Below are 13980 nucleotides of genomic sequence, written 5' to 3'. Positions count from 1 at the left end.
TCTTTTTATTTATTTATGTATTTATATTTGGTTGTGCCCAGTCTTAGTTGCAGCATGTGGGCTCCTTAGTTGTGGCATGCGAACTCTTAGTGCAGCATGCATGTGGGATCTAGTTCCCTGACCAGGGATCGAACCCGGGCCCCCTGCATTGGGGGCGTGGAGCCTTAACCGTTGCGCCACCAGGGAAGTCCCTGAACAGGCATTCTTTGAACTCTTATTGTTTGCTGAGCTTTTTACTGGGTCCTTTCATGTGTTTCAATCCCCTTTGATCCTTATAAACATCTAGGAAGGTAGATACCCTTACTCCCATTTTACAGGTGAGGGTGGAGAGGCTCAGAATCTCCTCTCCCTTTCCCTGCAGTGAATTATGGCAATATCAAGAATGGGCCAAGGAGGAGAAATGATTTTGTGCTTTGATGCCCCCTAAGGTTGACTAGAGAATGACATATAAATTCTTATGAAAAGTACCCTCTGGAACATATCTGGTTCCCCTGAAAAACCAGTAGGCACTTTCAAATGCAGCCAGACTCGTGTCCCCTGTGGCTTTCTCTCTGTTTGTTTCCTGTGCTAGAAAGGGTTGGTGTGAGGTGCCTGGGTTTGCTGTCTGAATGAGCAGGAATGTCCCATGTGGCTGCGGCTTTAGAAGCATCAGCTCTGGGGCAGGAGATCTGCAGCTACCTCCTCCACAACCAGCACTCCCCATCTTTCCTCCAGTCCTCCTCTTCAGTGTGTTCCAGGTCCATGAGAGGGGCCCTGGGTGAATGGGTGGACTGAATTTCTGCTCAATTTCTTTGCAGTTTCCTGGGTGTGGTGATGATCGTGGAAGGCTCAGTGAGCCATAGGCATCCAGCCCAGGGGAAAAACCTTTTATCCAGGAAATAAATGACTAGCAAAAATTATGCCCTTTTTCATTCATTCATTCAGCTGTTTATTTAGTATTTATCCTATTAGGTACATAAGACAGATATAGTCCCCTGTCCTCAAGGAACTGCTATCTGGATGTAGCTAGCAACTCTGGCATTGATTTTCTGGGATGATGATCTAGTCTAGGTCCTTTATTTTCCAGGGTTGCTGTAATCATTAAACAATATCCTGCATGTAAAGAACTTAGCTAAGGTCTTAGGAAATTGCTGTTATCAACCTTCATAAATTCTGGGGGGACGATCAGGGATCAGAAAAGAGGAACTATCAGAGGGGTCTCCCTGGAGGAAGTGACCTTTGAGTCTCTAAGCTTGGCAAGAGCAGGGATGGTATTACTTTTGCATCCTGTATCCCCAGTGTCTGACACATAAGTTGGTTCTCAGCATGTTTGTTGAGTGAATAAATGAATGCCTGGCCAGGACTTTGAAGGAGGGATATATTGTGCACGTAGAAGGACCTTTCTAGCATTCCTCTCTTCCCAGGGACCATATTTATTAATGGGGTCAAACCATATATACCATTTTGTAGGGTTTCTTTAAAAATAGGGAGATTAGGGCTTCCCTGGTGGCGCAGTGGTTGAGAGTCCGCCTGCCGATGCAGGGGACACGGGTTCGTGCCCCCGTCTGGGAAGATCCCACATGCCACAGAGTGGCTGGGTCCGTGAGCCATGGCCGCTGAGCCTGTGCGTCCGGAGCCTGTGCTCCGCAACGGGAGAGGCCACAACAGTGAGAGGCCCGCGTACCGCAAAAAAAAAAAAAAAAAAAAAAAAAATAGGGAGATTACATCTTTTTAGGGTTATACCAAGACTATCAAGGTGTGGGGCTGCTTCACCTCCCCTGGTATGGAATATGCCACATTTATTTAAATGACCCCCCTATTGTTGGACATTTAGGTTGTTTCCAATTTTTTTTTTTTTTTTTTTTTTTGCGGTACGTGGGCCTCTCACTGTTGTGGCCTCTCCCGCTGCGGAGCACAGGCTCTGGACGCGCAGGCTCAATGGCCATGGCCCACGGGCGCAGCCGCTCTGCGGCATGTGGGATCCTCCCAGACCGGGGCACGAACCCATGTCCCCTACATCAGCAGGCAGACCCCCAACCACTGCGCCGCCAGGGAAGTCCATGGTTGTTTCCAATTTGTCACCATTATAAGCACTGCCATGATGATAATCTCTGTACATTCATCTAATTATTTCTTTAGGTTAAATTTGTCAAGAGAGTCTCATGGGTCAAAATGGTAGGTGTATGTAATTTTTAAGGTTTTGGACACATAGAACTAGATCACCCTCCAGGAAGGCTGTGCCAACGTACGTTGCCACCTACCAATCAGCTAATCTGATCGCCAGTCTGCTTCCTGAGAGATGACCTCTCACCATTTCCATAGCACTTTTCACTGCCTTGCCTGCTTGGCCAAATGGGATTGGTGGGGAGAGCTAGCCTCTTCCTTTTTCAAGCCCGCTGGATATCTGTCGTGTCTTGTTAGGATTACATAAATGTGATGTTGAGAAATCTCCTTGGAGGAGAGATGCTCCCCAGATGTTGAAGCAAGTACTGGAGTAGGGAGGGAGGAAAGCTTGGGACACTGAGAGGTTGGTCACGTGGCATGACCCCCCTGCCACCCATCCACTTCCCTGGGCTCCTGTGGAGGTAACCTGGTTCTGCCTCTCCCCACCACACACACAGAACAGAAATAAGTGTCCTCTCTGTAGTATGCTTCTCACGGCTCTTTTATAGTGCTTGTCACACACTATTTTGTGATTTGGGGGACTCTTTTCTATCTCTCTGGCTGGCCTGTAGCATGGAGGGGTAGAATCTTACTCATTTCAGTATCCCCAGCATCTGGCAGAAGGTAATGATAAAAAACAATAAAATGAGGACAGTACTAATAATAGCAACAACTAATGTGTTGAGCACTTACTATGTGCCAGGCACTTTACAGACTGTACCAGACCTTTACGTATTTTATCTCATTGAATGATTCCCATAAACCTATGCTTTAGGTATTATTGTTATCCCCATACAGATGAGGATGCTAAGGCTCAGAGAGGTGAAGTGACTTGCCCAAGGTCTCATAGCCAGTGAGTGGAAAAGGTGGGACTCAAGGCCAACTCCCTCTCAGTCATTCTGCTAGGTGCTTGGTGAGTATCTAAGTCACTTCGTGAGGAGCCAGCTTTCCCTTTGCTCCCTCCCTAATACTAGCTAATGACTGGGAGACGCCGAAAGATATCTGTTCCCAGCAGAAGTGAGGAATCTGGTTTATTTATTTCCAGGGAAAAGCCAGACTGGGGTTTTGAGAGGGTCTTCTTAGAGGTGTGCTTTGAAAGACCTAACGGGGTATAGTTCTGCCTCTCCTGACCTCCCCACCTCCAGTCAGAGTGCCTGGGATCCCTCCATTATGGCTTCATGTTTGTTTTTTTTTCAGTCAGAGCTTAAAGCTTCTTATGAAAGTATGGATTCTTCTAGCAAATGTCAGTCTCCTCCACCCTTCACGCCTTGGTGGGCGTCAGGACAGCTGAGCTTTTTTCCTCAAGCTGCTCTTCCTCACTCTACTCTTTTCTTTCCACTTGTCTAAATTCAACCAGCTCAAATCTCACTCCTCAGGCGAGTTTCCTGGCCTCTTCTAGCTTGTTCTCCTTTCTCCCTGTAGCCAGCAACTCTGGCATTGCTCAACTTGGATGATGATCTAGCCCAGGTCCTCCTAAAATTGTTCAAAGCTAGCAGCATCTTGAAGATATGGGGCTCCTTGCAGAGTCCCACAAACTGCTGGCACGTCCCATTTATGATGACTAAACATGCAATTTCAGGTGGTCAGATGCCCCTTCCTGAGATTACGGTAAGATAAAAGATACAAACATTAAACATTCTAAGATAACTCACTTATTCAGCATCGACCAGACATCACATTGGTTCTGGGCCCTGAGAACTTAGAGATACACAAGACTGAACTGTGTTCTTGGAATATTCAGTCTGATGGGAGAACCCATGATAAAGTAGGCTGGATCCAGGGAGAAAGTTAGGCTATATTTCAGGAGCTCAGATGAATGGTTAGTCTTCGATAAGTGTTAGTTATTTATTTGTTATAGACCAGGAGCAGATTCTGGAGGGGACTTGGGTGTGCAAAGATTCTGCACGCTTCCTTGATTTTCTTGGCATTAGACCATGCTTCTGGATTTCCTGGAGTAACTGGGAAACCACACCCCTGAGAGATACAGTTGCTAAGGGTGTGTGTGGTGGGGGCGGTTGGGTAAATCCAGCATACCTAGAGGACAGACTCAGGGCAGATAATGCTCTTCAGGTGCTGGGAATAAAAGAGAAAACCAAACTTACTTTTGCCTTACATTACAGCAGCTTAAGTATACTTTCATAGCAGAAAATATTATGTCACTATTGGAAGTGGAAATACAATATTTTTTTCTAATGCACTTTAAAATAAATAAGTAACATTAAAACCTTAAAAAAAAGTGTGTCTATAGGCCACCTAACATCATGTTTTGTTTCTCAGCACAGCATGTATCACCCTTTGGAAAACAGCTCTCTTCGGTAATAATCATCATCACAATAGTAACGATAATAAACAAAGATGATACACATAGGGCTTCCTATATGCCAGGAACTCTTCTAAGTGATTTACATACATTAGGTAATTTGATCCTCATGACAACCATATGAGGAAGTACTGTTATAATCTTTGCCTTACTTATGGGGACACTGAGGCACAGAGAGGGTTAGTATGTGGTAGAGCCAGATTGGAACCTAGGTAACCTTACCATAAAACCTGGCTTTTTAACCATTTCATTATACTGTCTCTGCTGATGCTCCTTCCTCCAGCACTGGTGGTAGTTTGGGGCTGGATGCTTAACTACACTCCTTGAGGAAGAAAGCCTAGTTAAGCACCCAGCACACAGTAGGTGCTTAATAAATGGTAGCTGCTACTTGTTATTTAGGGGATACAACACTCATCCACACCCATTAGTTCAATGAAACGTCCTAGCCACATTGGTAGGTAGGTGGGAAAGGTGTTGTGGTCCCACTTCACAGTTGACAAAACTGAGGTTCAGAACATGCAAGTGACGTGCCCAGGGTCACACAGCTGGTGAGTGGGGGAGCCAAGGATCAAGCTCAGAGCACCAGAAGGCAAGTCCAAGTTTCTTTCCCCTAGAAGTACCTTGCCTGATAACACTGAATTGACTGATTAATAAATAATGCTTGTTGACTTATCGTAAAAGCTTGTTTCGCCAAGTCCTGCAGCATCTTCTCTGTAATTACCCTATTTTCTCCTAAGGGGGCTAATGGACTTTCCCAAGACTTGCCCCTTTCCCGGTGAGATGGGATCTGTTGGGGTACAGAGGCCAACCTCAGGGACACAGCAGTTTGCTCTCTCCCTCTTTAGCTCATTCTCTTTCGTTCCTTTTCCTTGCTCTCCTGTCTCTTTGCTCCATCTGCTTGTTTTGTCTTTGACTGATCCCCTGTGATGAGTTGTGCTCCTGGAAAGCTGCCCTGTGACATTTCTTCTCTTTTGTGTTCCTGATGATAACATTTCCCTGGAGGCTCTTAAAGAGAAGAAGGAAATGAATAAAGCATGTTGTGCCCTGGCAGTGCCATCCAGTGACAGAGCTTGACGGTCAGGCTGAGGCTTTGAGCATGAATCTTTCCTCTTGTACGGCCTCCTTCTGTGTGCACACATGTGCAGGTGTGTATGCACGTGCACACACATGCACACACATGTACACTGTGTCGTTTAGAACAGGCGGTGTTATGATTAAAGCACTGGATCCTCTGGCCAAAAGGGAGCTCAGTCGTGATTCCTAAGGTTGATGTGCTATGAGCTTCTCTTTGAAGGGTCCTCCGGCAAGCTTGCTGTTGGTTTCCTACGGCTTCTGTAACAAATAACAACAAACTTAGGGGCTTGCAACAACACGGATTTATTATCTTACAGTTTTGGGGGGCAGAAGTCCTAAAATCAAGGCCCTGGCAGGGCTGTGCTCCTTCTGGAGGCTCTAAGGGAGAATCTGTTTCCTTACCTTTACTAGCGTTTAGAGGCTTCCCTCATTCCTTGGCTTGTGGCCCCTTCCTCCATCTTCAAGGCCAATAACAATAGGTTCTCTCTCCCAATCCTACCCTCCATTATCACTGCTCCTCTCTGACCCTCCTGCCTCCCTGTCCCCTTATAAGAATTTTTGTGATTACGTTGGGCCCACCCAGATAACTCAGGGTAATCTCTTTATCTCAAGATCCTTCACCTAATCATACCTGTAAAGTGCTGTTTGCCATGTAAGGTAACACGTTCACCACTTCGGAGGATGAGGTTGTGGACACCTTTGGGGGCCATTAGTCTACCCCACTTGCCAAGTGAAATGGGAACATTCTTTCTTTCTGGGCAAATTCAGCACCATTTCTTTGGGAGACAGTAGAGCACGTGGGCCCTGAGATAAACTGTGCAGAGTTGCACCCTGCTCTACCCTCTCTTCCTAGCTGTATTACGTTAGGCACATCACCTGGCCTCTTTGAGTCTAATTTCCTCGTCTCTAAGATAGGCAAATAATGTAGTACAACTTCATTTCACTGTTATAAGTCATGAATAGTGCTGGGGTGATAAAACATGTCACCTGGTGAATCATAAGCACCCAAAATAAATGGAAGAGGCAATTATAACTAGGATGCCGTATAGCATAATAGTTATAAACTTAGAGGACCTTTGTCCACATCCCAGTGCCACCACTTATGAACTAATGGGCTAGTTGTTTTAGGCAACTGAGTCTCAGTTTTCTCATTTGTAAAATGGAAATAAAACGATTACCATCTTAACACATAGGATTCTCGTGAGGATGAAATAACAGCGTGGTACACACAAGTCACCCAGAACATAGTGGGTAGTTTTGTTATAGTTATTACCACCATCGTCACTGCTTGTCTACTCTGGGGGTGATGGAGAGTCTTAATGGGCTGCCTCTGGCCTCAGCAGAGCAAGGACCAGACAGGGCAGCTTGCTGAATCCAAGGCACTGAGAAATCCCTTTGCAGTGCTCCATCCTTGAGAGGACCAGAGCCTGGTTGGGCTCAGCCTTGGGGTGTCTGGTTTCCAGGCGTCTCCCTGCGGCAGAGCTGTCAGAGCTTACAGCAGCAGCTGGTTCTTTGAGTGAAGAGTTCTCCAGAAGCTCTCAGAACAGAAGAGGGGTTTGGAGATGGTGAACAGGGAGGTGGGAAGGCTGGAGGCAAGATTCCCTGAGAAGGCAGAGCTGGTTCCTAGATGGCATGGTCACCAGGGTAGGTGCAGAGCTCTGGTTTCAACCATATTATTACTTTTTAATTTTGCTGCAAAGCTCTGTTCCAGTGAAGGCTTGGGCAGCTGCCCAGTATGCAAAACATTTAAAAGCACAACTGTACAGGTTGAAACCAGGGGTGGGGGAGGGGGGAACTCAGGCCTCATTTACACTCCAGCAGGGGCCTCTTGGGTGGGGGGCGCAGGTGTGTGGGGGGGAGTGAGGGGGCAGGCAGTCTGAGGAAAAAACTAGCAGGGTGGCAAAAACAGAGGCCTTGGAGTCAGACAGACCCAGGATTTGCATCCCTGCCTGTGCCACTCCTTGCCTGTGTGAGTTTCAGGGCTTTCCTTCAGGTGTCTGAGTCTCAGACTCAACAACTGAAAATGGGACAGTAATAGCACCCACCTCGTAGTTATGAAGACTGGAAGTGGCAACTGTAAGATGCTTAATACAGGTGGTAGGTGTCTAGACATTTAGCAGGTTGTAGGTATTTTCATTCCCTAAGGGCGATCTGAATTCATGACAGACCCTCCCAGAACACGTGCCTAATGCCAGGGAAGCTGTGAGGAACGGTTAGAGATTCCTTGGGACTGGGCGCCAAAAGGCCTGGAACTGATCGGATTCTGATTCCACCACCAGCATCCTGTGTGGGCTTCTTGAATCACTCTTCAGATGTTTATTGAGGGCCTACCATATACCTGACTATTCTAGACACTGGGACACAGGACCTGGCATCTGAAAAGCCTGAGTTCTAGACTCAACTCTGCCACTTTCTAGCTCTTTGGCTATGGGCAAGTCACTGTCTCTCTCTGGTCCCCAGTTTCTCCATGTGTACAATGAGGGCATTGAACCTATGTCAGAGGATCTTCCTATAAAAGATTCAATGAAGTCCTGCCAAAAAATTGTAGAATGCATTTGAACTTGACTCAGAGAGACATTCTGAAGCGTGGGCTTTGGAATCATACAACCCTGGGTTTCAATCCTGTGCCTGCCACTTACTGTATAAACTTATGCAAGATAATTAATTTCTTGAGTCTCAGTTTCCTCATCTGTAAAGTGGAGATAATCATAGTTCCCTCAAAAGGTCATGGTGAGGATTAAAGGAGATGACACATGTAAAGTTCCTAGCAGAAGGGCTGGTGTGTAGTTGATTCTCGATAAATGATAGCTGTCATCATCATCACTACCACCAGCATCACCACAAGACCATCACCACCACCGTCATCATGATCATTTATAAAGTGAAGCTCTAAATGGTCTCTAAGATCCTGACATTTTAAGTTCTACTTTTCAAGGTGGGGAGGGGGATTAAGTGACAAATGTGGTGGCTCACCCTGGGCCATCTAAGTGGGACCGTTCAGAGGAGGGTTCCCAGTAAAGAGGGTTCTTATTTACTTTGCAGAGAAGTTCTAAACAGATCTTGGCCTATTTGAGATTTCCTGCCCTTTCCTCACAATAAGCAGGAATAAGACCCTTGAGATCTGGAACACTGGAAGCCATGGGAATCAATTTCTCTTTGTATATTTCTCCTTTTAATGAATTTATTTTCTTGTCCATATAGTGGTTTCACTTCAGAAGATGAATCTGGGTCTTTTGGGGATAGGTCTTTGGCTATGGCTCAACTGTCTGATTTAGACCTTCTATAATCTCCCAACTTCATCCCACTCAAACCATAAACTGAAAGGTGAGGCTGGCACATACCATTCTGGATTGGCTGTCAATTCCTTTCTCCTTTTGTCAAGACATTTGAATCACAGGACAGGTTATGGATCATGGGATTATACCAACCCACAACTTGGGTGTTCTTATTGTTGCTTTTTAACTTCTTGCTTACTGTCTTGAGGAAAATCAGATAGTCATATGCTCATTTTGCAGATAAGACTTGGAGATGTTCAGTGACTTTTCCAAGGTTGTATGGGGGCTAGACTTGGTTCCAGAAACCTGTCAAGTGCTATTTCAACTAAGCCATTCTGCCCCGTAGAGATTTCCATTTCCTAAGCCTCATCTTCCTGCTCTGAATTCTGAGGCATCTGAGGTATAGGTCAGAAATCTGCAGCAATGTGGGTGAAGACAGGTCAACTGGGCCGATTTGTGGGGTGGGGGGAGAAGCCACTTTGAGGCTCCCACACTGGGGTCAAACTCTTTTCTGAGCAGAGATAAGCAGTGAAGGTCTGGGGGCGTGTGTGGGAGAGGGGCTGTGAAGTTACAGCTTCTTTGCTCCGAGAGTGAGCGACAAGATTAGAACAAGTGTGTGGTAGGTGGGCTGTCACTGACTTCACTGTGTGATGTTGAGAAGTCTTGTCCCCCCCCCCGGCAACCTCCCGTGGACTCTCCCCCTTTTCTGCTCTTACCATCCAATATCTTGACTTCGCAGCCTAAGGGTTCGCTTCCCGCCCATCCCATCCGCCGCCGCGTTTTAGCGCTGTCCGCGGTGCTGATCGCCAATCTCCTGATTGCCGTTTCGACCAGCTAGGATCTCTGGTGCGCCCAATCTCTCCTCGCGGCCTCCTACCTCTCTTTTTCTCCAGGCACCTCACGCTTAAATCACGGGTGGAAGGCAGGCTCGGTTCCCCTTGCGCCTGGAAGCTGCTGCCCCCTCCCTTGCTCACACCGGGTTTTGCAGCAGTGGCGGCAGCTGCCACTGATTCCGGCACTGGGGAAGCAATTGATACGTCTACTGCCAGCAGCGCGGAGTGGTCTACGCGGAGAACAGAGAGAAAGAGGAAGAGAGAGAGAAAGAGAGGAGAGAGAGAGAGAGAGAGATTGATTGATTCACAGAGCAAAAACCTTCATCCACGTGGAGGGCAGTCTGAGGGAGCCACTGTGTGCCTTGTCCACTGAGTGGCCTGAGTTTTCTCCTCTTCTGGCAGTGGTATTTCTTTTCATCATGGACCTGCATGATTTAGGGGTAGTTGGTGTGTGTGTGTGTGTGTGTGTGCGTGCGTGTGTGTGCAGTTGCTTCGATTTTATTTTGGGAAGAGTAGGAGAGTCAAATGAACAATTTTCTTTCAGGCGTCTCCGCTGAGCTTTCAAACCAAGTCATCCGGAGTTAGCATTTTCCCACCCGGCAGGGAAGAGAGGAGTTGGCAAGAATTTGACTCACCCCTTCCCCCTGCAATCTTCTGGTGTCGCGGTAAGTGATATTCTTCTCAACTGTGCAAATGGGCTAGGGGTATTGGAATCCCAGTTGCGAGATGTGTACATGAGCTTGTGGGATAGAGGGCTGGTGGGAGGGGAGGGGTGTTGAGGAATGACCACGTTTGTTTGCCCACATTCTGCAGTGTTTGATCGCCTAAGCAACACCCCAAAGCCAAATGAGATTTCTGCTCACTGCCCAGGGTGGGGGTAAAATATGCTAATGTTTTAGGTAATGCGATCAAAATTGTGGCTTCTGCCCAATTTGTCCTCTCCCTTACAGCAGAAGCTGTTGGAAGTAGCTGGCAGTTCTCTGAGTGAATTAACCCTTTGTGGAGCTGGCCAGCCTGGCATGGGGGGATCCCTGGGTGTTCTGATCTAGTGGGTGGGCACTTTGACTCTGGATGGGAAACGGTCACCTAAGGCTGAAGGGTTCACCCTTGCCTAGGGTAACCTAGGCATACCAAGTGAGTCTTGCATAGGACTGGGCTCAGAGAGTACCATCTTCCAGGGACAGCTGAATAATTTAATTGTGGTGTTTTTTTGTTTTTTGTTTTTTGCAAGCTTGGTTGTTCTAAGCTTCCTGAAATGAGAGAACTGGGAGACATGAAAGGACCACATTTTGCTTGGAATGGTCAGGCAAGCCAGAGGGGAGCAGACAATGCTTTATTTTCACAGGTGGTATAACCTGTAAGTGATTGTATAGAGGGTGCACCAGCCCAGGGGACTTTATCCTTGAGTCTGTCTCAGAGTAGGGAAAGAAGGGAACAATGTTTGTTCAGATTCTGGGGAAGGGCTCCAGGCTCCAGGCTCCAGCTTCAGATCTGTTCCCGGGCAGACCATACCCTGCTCTAGTTTCTTTATTCTGATGGAATAAGCCTCACCAACCTGTTAGTGAGTGGGAAGGGGAGGTCCCTTGTAACTGAATCCAAAACTCACATTTAATTTTAAATGCCTTTGCTGCTAATCTGTGACCCATCAAAAGGGGATCTTCTTTGCTTCCTGCTTTGATTACATCTCTCTTTCTGGAAATGAATGTCCTTATTTTTAGCATCTTCGCTATTATCTCATGGGCCACTTCAGTGTTCTGCGCCCCCAAGGGTTTCCTCTTTCAGTTCTTGGTCTTGGAGGTGGGAGGAATAAAATATCAGCCCCAGAGATGGGCAAGCGTAAGCAGAGTCCACTCAGTCATTTTCTCCAGGCCCAGAGCCAGGTGGGGACACTAAAATCCCGGGGCATATGACTGCTCAGGAAAGATATGTGAGGCAGAGGGGGAGGGATGCTTGGTGGTTAGTACCAAAGATTTGGTCCTCAAAATCCTAGGCTTTCCTTGTTGGGTGACCTTGAGGAGGAAGTTGCCTTCGTTTCCTCCCTGGGAAGCCTAAGTGTGAATGATGAATGTGGGGAAATCTGGTTCAAATAAGGAGCCACGGATCTGTCCATGGGTGATATTTAAAATATTGAACTTTCCATTAACTGGTCAGACTGGACCGTGGCTGGGGCCCTGGAGTGGGGGATCTGAGGGGTCCCCTGCTGTGCTGAGTGTTAACTCTTTAATAGCTGGATTATGGGGAGGTTTAGGGGGACAGGGGAGTATCAAGGGAACCACAGGGGCCTCAGTGCAATATAACCATATAGCACAGGGGTATTAATAGATATATATAATATATTATAGAAGAATATTATATATTAGAATATGTAATATATATCTAATATTCTAATATATAATATGTAGAATATATATGAATATATAAAGTATATAATATGTAGAATTTAGGTTTTTATCTATATATCTATATATAAGTATAGTTGACTTACAGTGCTGTGTGAGTTTCAGGTGTACAACAAAGTGATTCAGTTATACATATATATTATAACAACTGGTTCAGCCATGCAGTGCATGCCAGCCCACCTGAGGTAGCTGGGACGCGGCTGTCCACACGTGGGTGTTTTTGAACATCTACTTGCTGCCTCCCAGCCTTACTTCCTTGGGGGTGGTTAAGATCCAAGAGGCTGCCCTCCCTCCTCCCCCATCACATTTGAATTGGTGCATTATGGTGCACCAGGGAAAGGGAAACAGAATCTTCTGGAAAGAGCCTTGGACTTGGATCAGGAGACCTGGGTTCCAGCCCCAGCTCTGCCTCCCCTTTCTGGGCCTCAGTTTCTCCATCTTTGCAATGAGGTAGTTGGTCTGTGTGACCCCAAGGCCCCTTCCAGCTCTGAGGTTCTATGACTATGTGATGAGTGTGCATGTGTGTGCACACACTCACGCTTCTAGGAATGGTTAGCACTGTGTTTGGGAATTCATCATATGTGTTGTTGAGGAGGTTTTGTTTGGGTGAATCAGGATGGGGATCGACCCTTTGAGAACTTTGCTTGGTTCCTAGAATCCTGTGCTCAGCTGAAGAGGGGTCTTCTTTGTTTATAGCTTCAGTTGCATAGACATCCAGGTTTGGCAGCACTTGAAGTCCCTATAGAGATTTATCCTAGGGAGACACCAAGGACCCCTTTGAGAACCTCCACTCTGAAAAGATGCATATACCCTATAGCCCACCTGAGCACCTCAAGTTTGGAACGTCTGATCTAGTCTGACCCTTCACGGGCCCCAGAGAGGGAAAGCAACTTGCCCAAGACCACACAGTAAGTCATGCACAGCAACATAAAAGACAAGGCATTATGCTCTCATTCCTGGCTCCAGCAGCCCCCACTCCCCCCACCCAGCCAGGGTGCAGGGGGAGGACTTTCAGCAGCTCCCCTCCATTCTCGTTGGTAATCAGGAAGCATAACCGTGGAGACAAATGTGGACATTTCCTTTCTCGCTGGTGGGAAGGAGGCAGCGGCCAGAGATTCTGCAGTCCAAAACGGTGGCCTGGGAAGTCAGTCTCCCCAGCTTGCTCTGCCTTTTCTCTTTTCTTGCTGCCTGTACACATCCTGGCTGCCTGTCGAAGGCTGTGGCTCTGGTTAGGGTGGTTTATTTGTAGGCTGTCGTATTTACTTTTATTTAACCCTCTCTTTCTCTCTCTCTCTGTGGGTCATAGAGAGTCTGTGACTTTCTAACAAAAACCACCATGACATATGGACCTGTCTTCTGTTCTTTATCGCCTTCAAGAGGGGAGCTGATCATGAATGCAGACAAATCGGAGTTGATGTAAAGGCGATGAGAAGCGAACAGCATGGTTTATTTCTGTTAAACACTGTGGCTGTAACCTGGGATAAAAATAAATCTGGGACCCAGTAGTGGTGGGCTGGAGCTGATGAGCTTAAATTATTCAGCTGCCACCCAGGATGGAGATCCTTGATGTGCTGGGAGAGTGAAGGAGGCACCACAGAAATAGCCCCCTCTCCTTCCTGTTCCCCACCCCTGTCTGCTTCATTAACCAGCCTTTTTAGCTTCCAGGGGCTGCAGTGTGGGTCCCTGGGAGCAGCCAGACCTGGCTCCAATGCTTCCTTGCTGTGTGACTTCAGGCAAGACCCTAAACCTCTCTCAGCCTCATTTTCCTCAGGTGCAGTGTGGTGGTGAAGAGTGTGGGCTCTGGAAATAGATCTCTTGGGTTTAGATCCTGGTTCTAACACTTTCTAGTTATGTCATATCATCTCTCTGGGCTTCAGTTTCTCCATCTTTAAAGTAAGGATGGTAAAGGAACTGTGAGAATTTTGAGTTAATGTTTG

General features: G+C 47.0%; 1 protein-coding gene across 4 annotated transcripts in view; it reads left to right on the top strand.

The window, feature by feature from the left end:
* RPH3A (rabphilin 3A) overlaps positions 1-13980 on the top strand; it is a 272301-nt gene that overhangs the window by 165140 nt on the left and 93181 nt on the right. For 3 of the 4 annotated variants that reach the window (XM_081253423.1, XM_081253420.1, XM_081253421.1), the window contains one exon: positions 10189-10309. The exons of the other annotated variant lie outside the window; for it this stretch is intronic. The gene's annotated coding sequence lies outside the window, so the exon portion shown is untranslated. The remainder of the gene's footprint in view (positions 1-10188; positions 10310-13980) is intronic. 4 annotated transcript variants of the gene reach the window in all.

Source organism: Mesoplodon bidens, assembly GCF_964165515.1.
Source record: "Mesoplodon bidens genome assembly, chromosome: 13".
Classification (NCBI taxonomy): Eukaryota; Metazoa; Chordata; class Mammalia; order Artiodactyla; family Ziphiidae; genus Mesoplodon; species Mesoplodon bidens.
The sequence above is the reverse complement of the archived record's forward strand: the minus strand, read 5'-3'. Positions and strand labels throughout refer to the sequence as shown.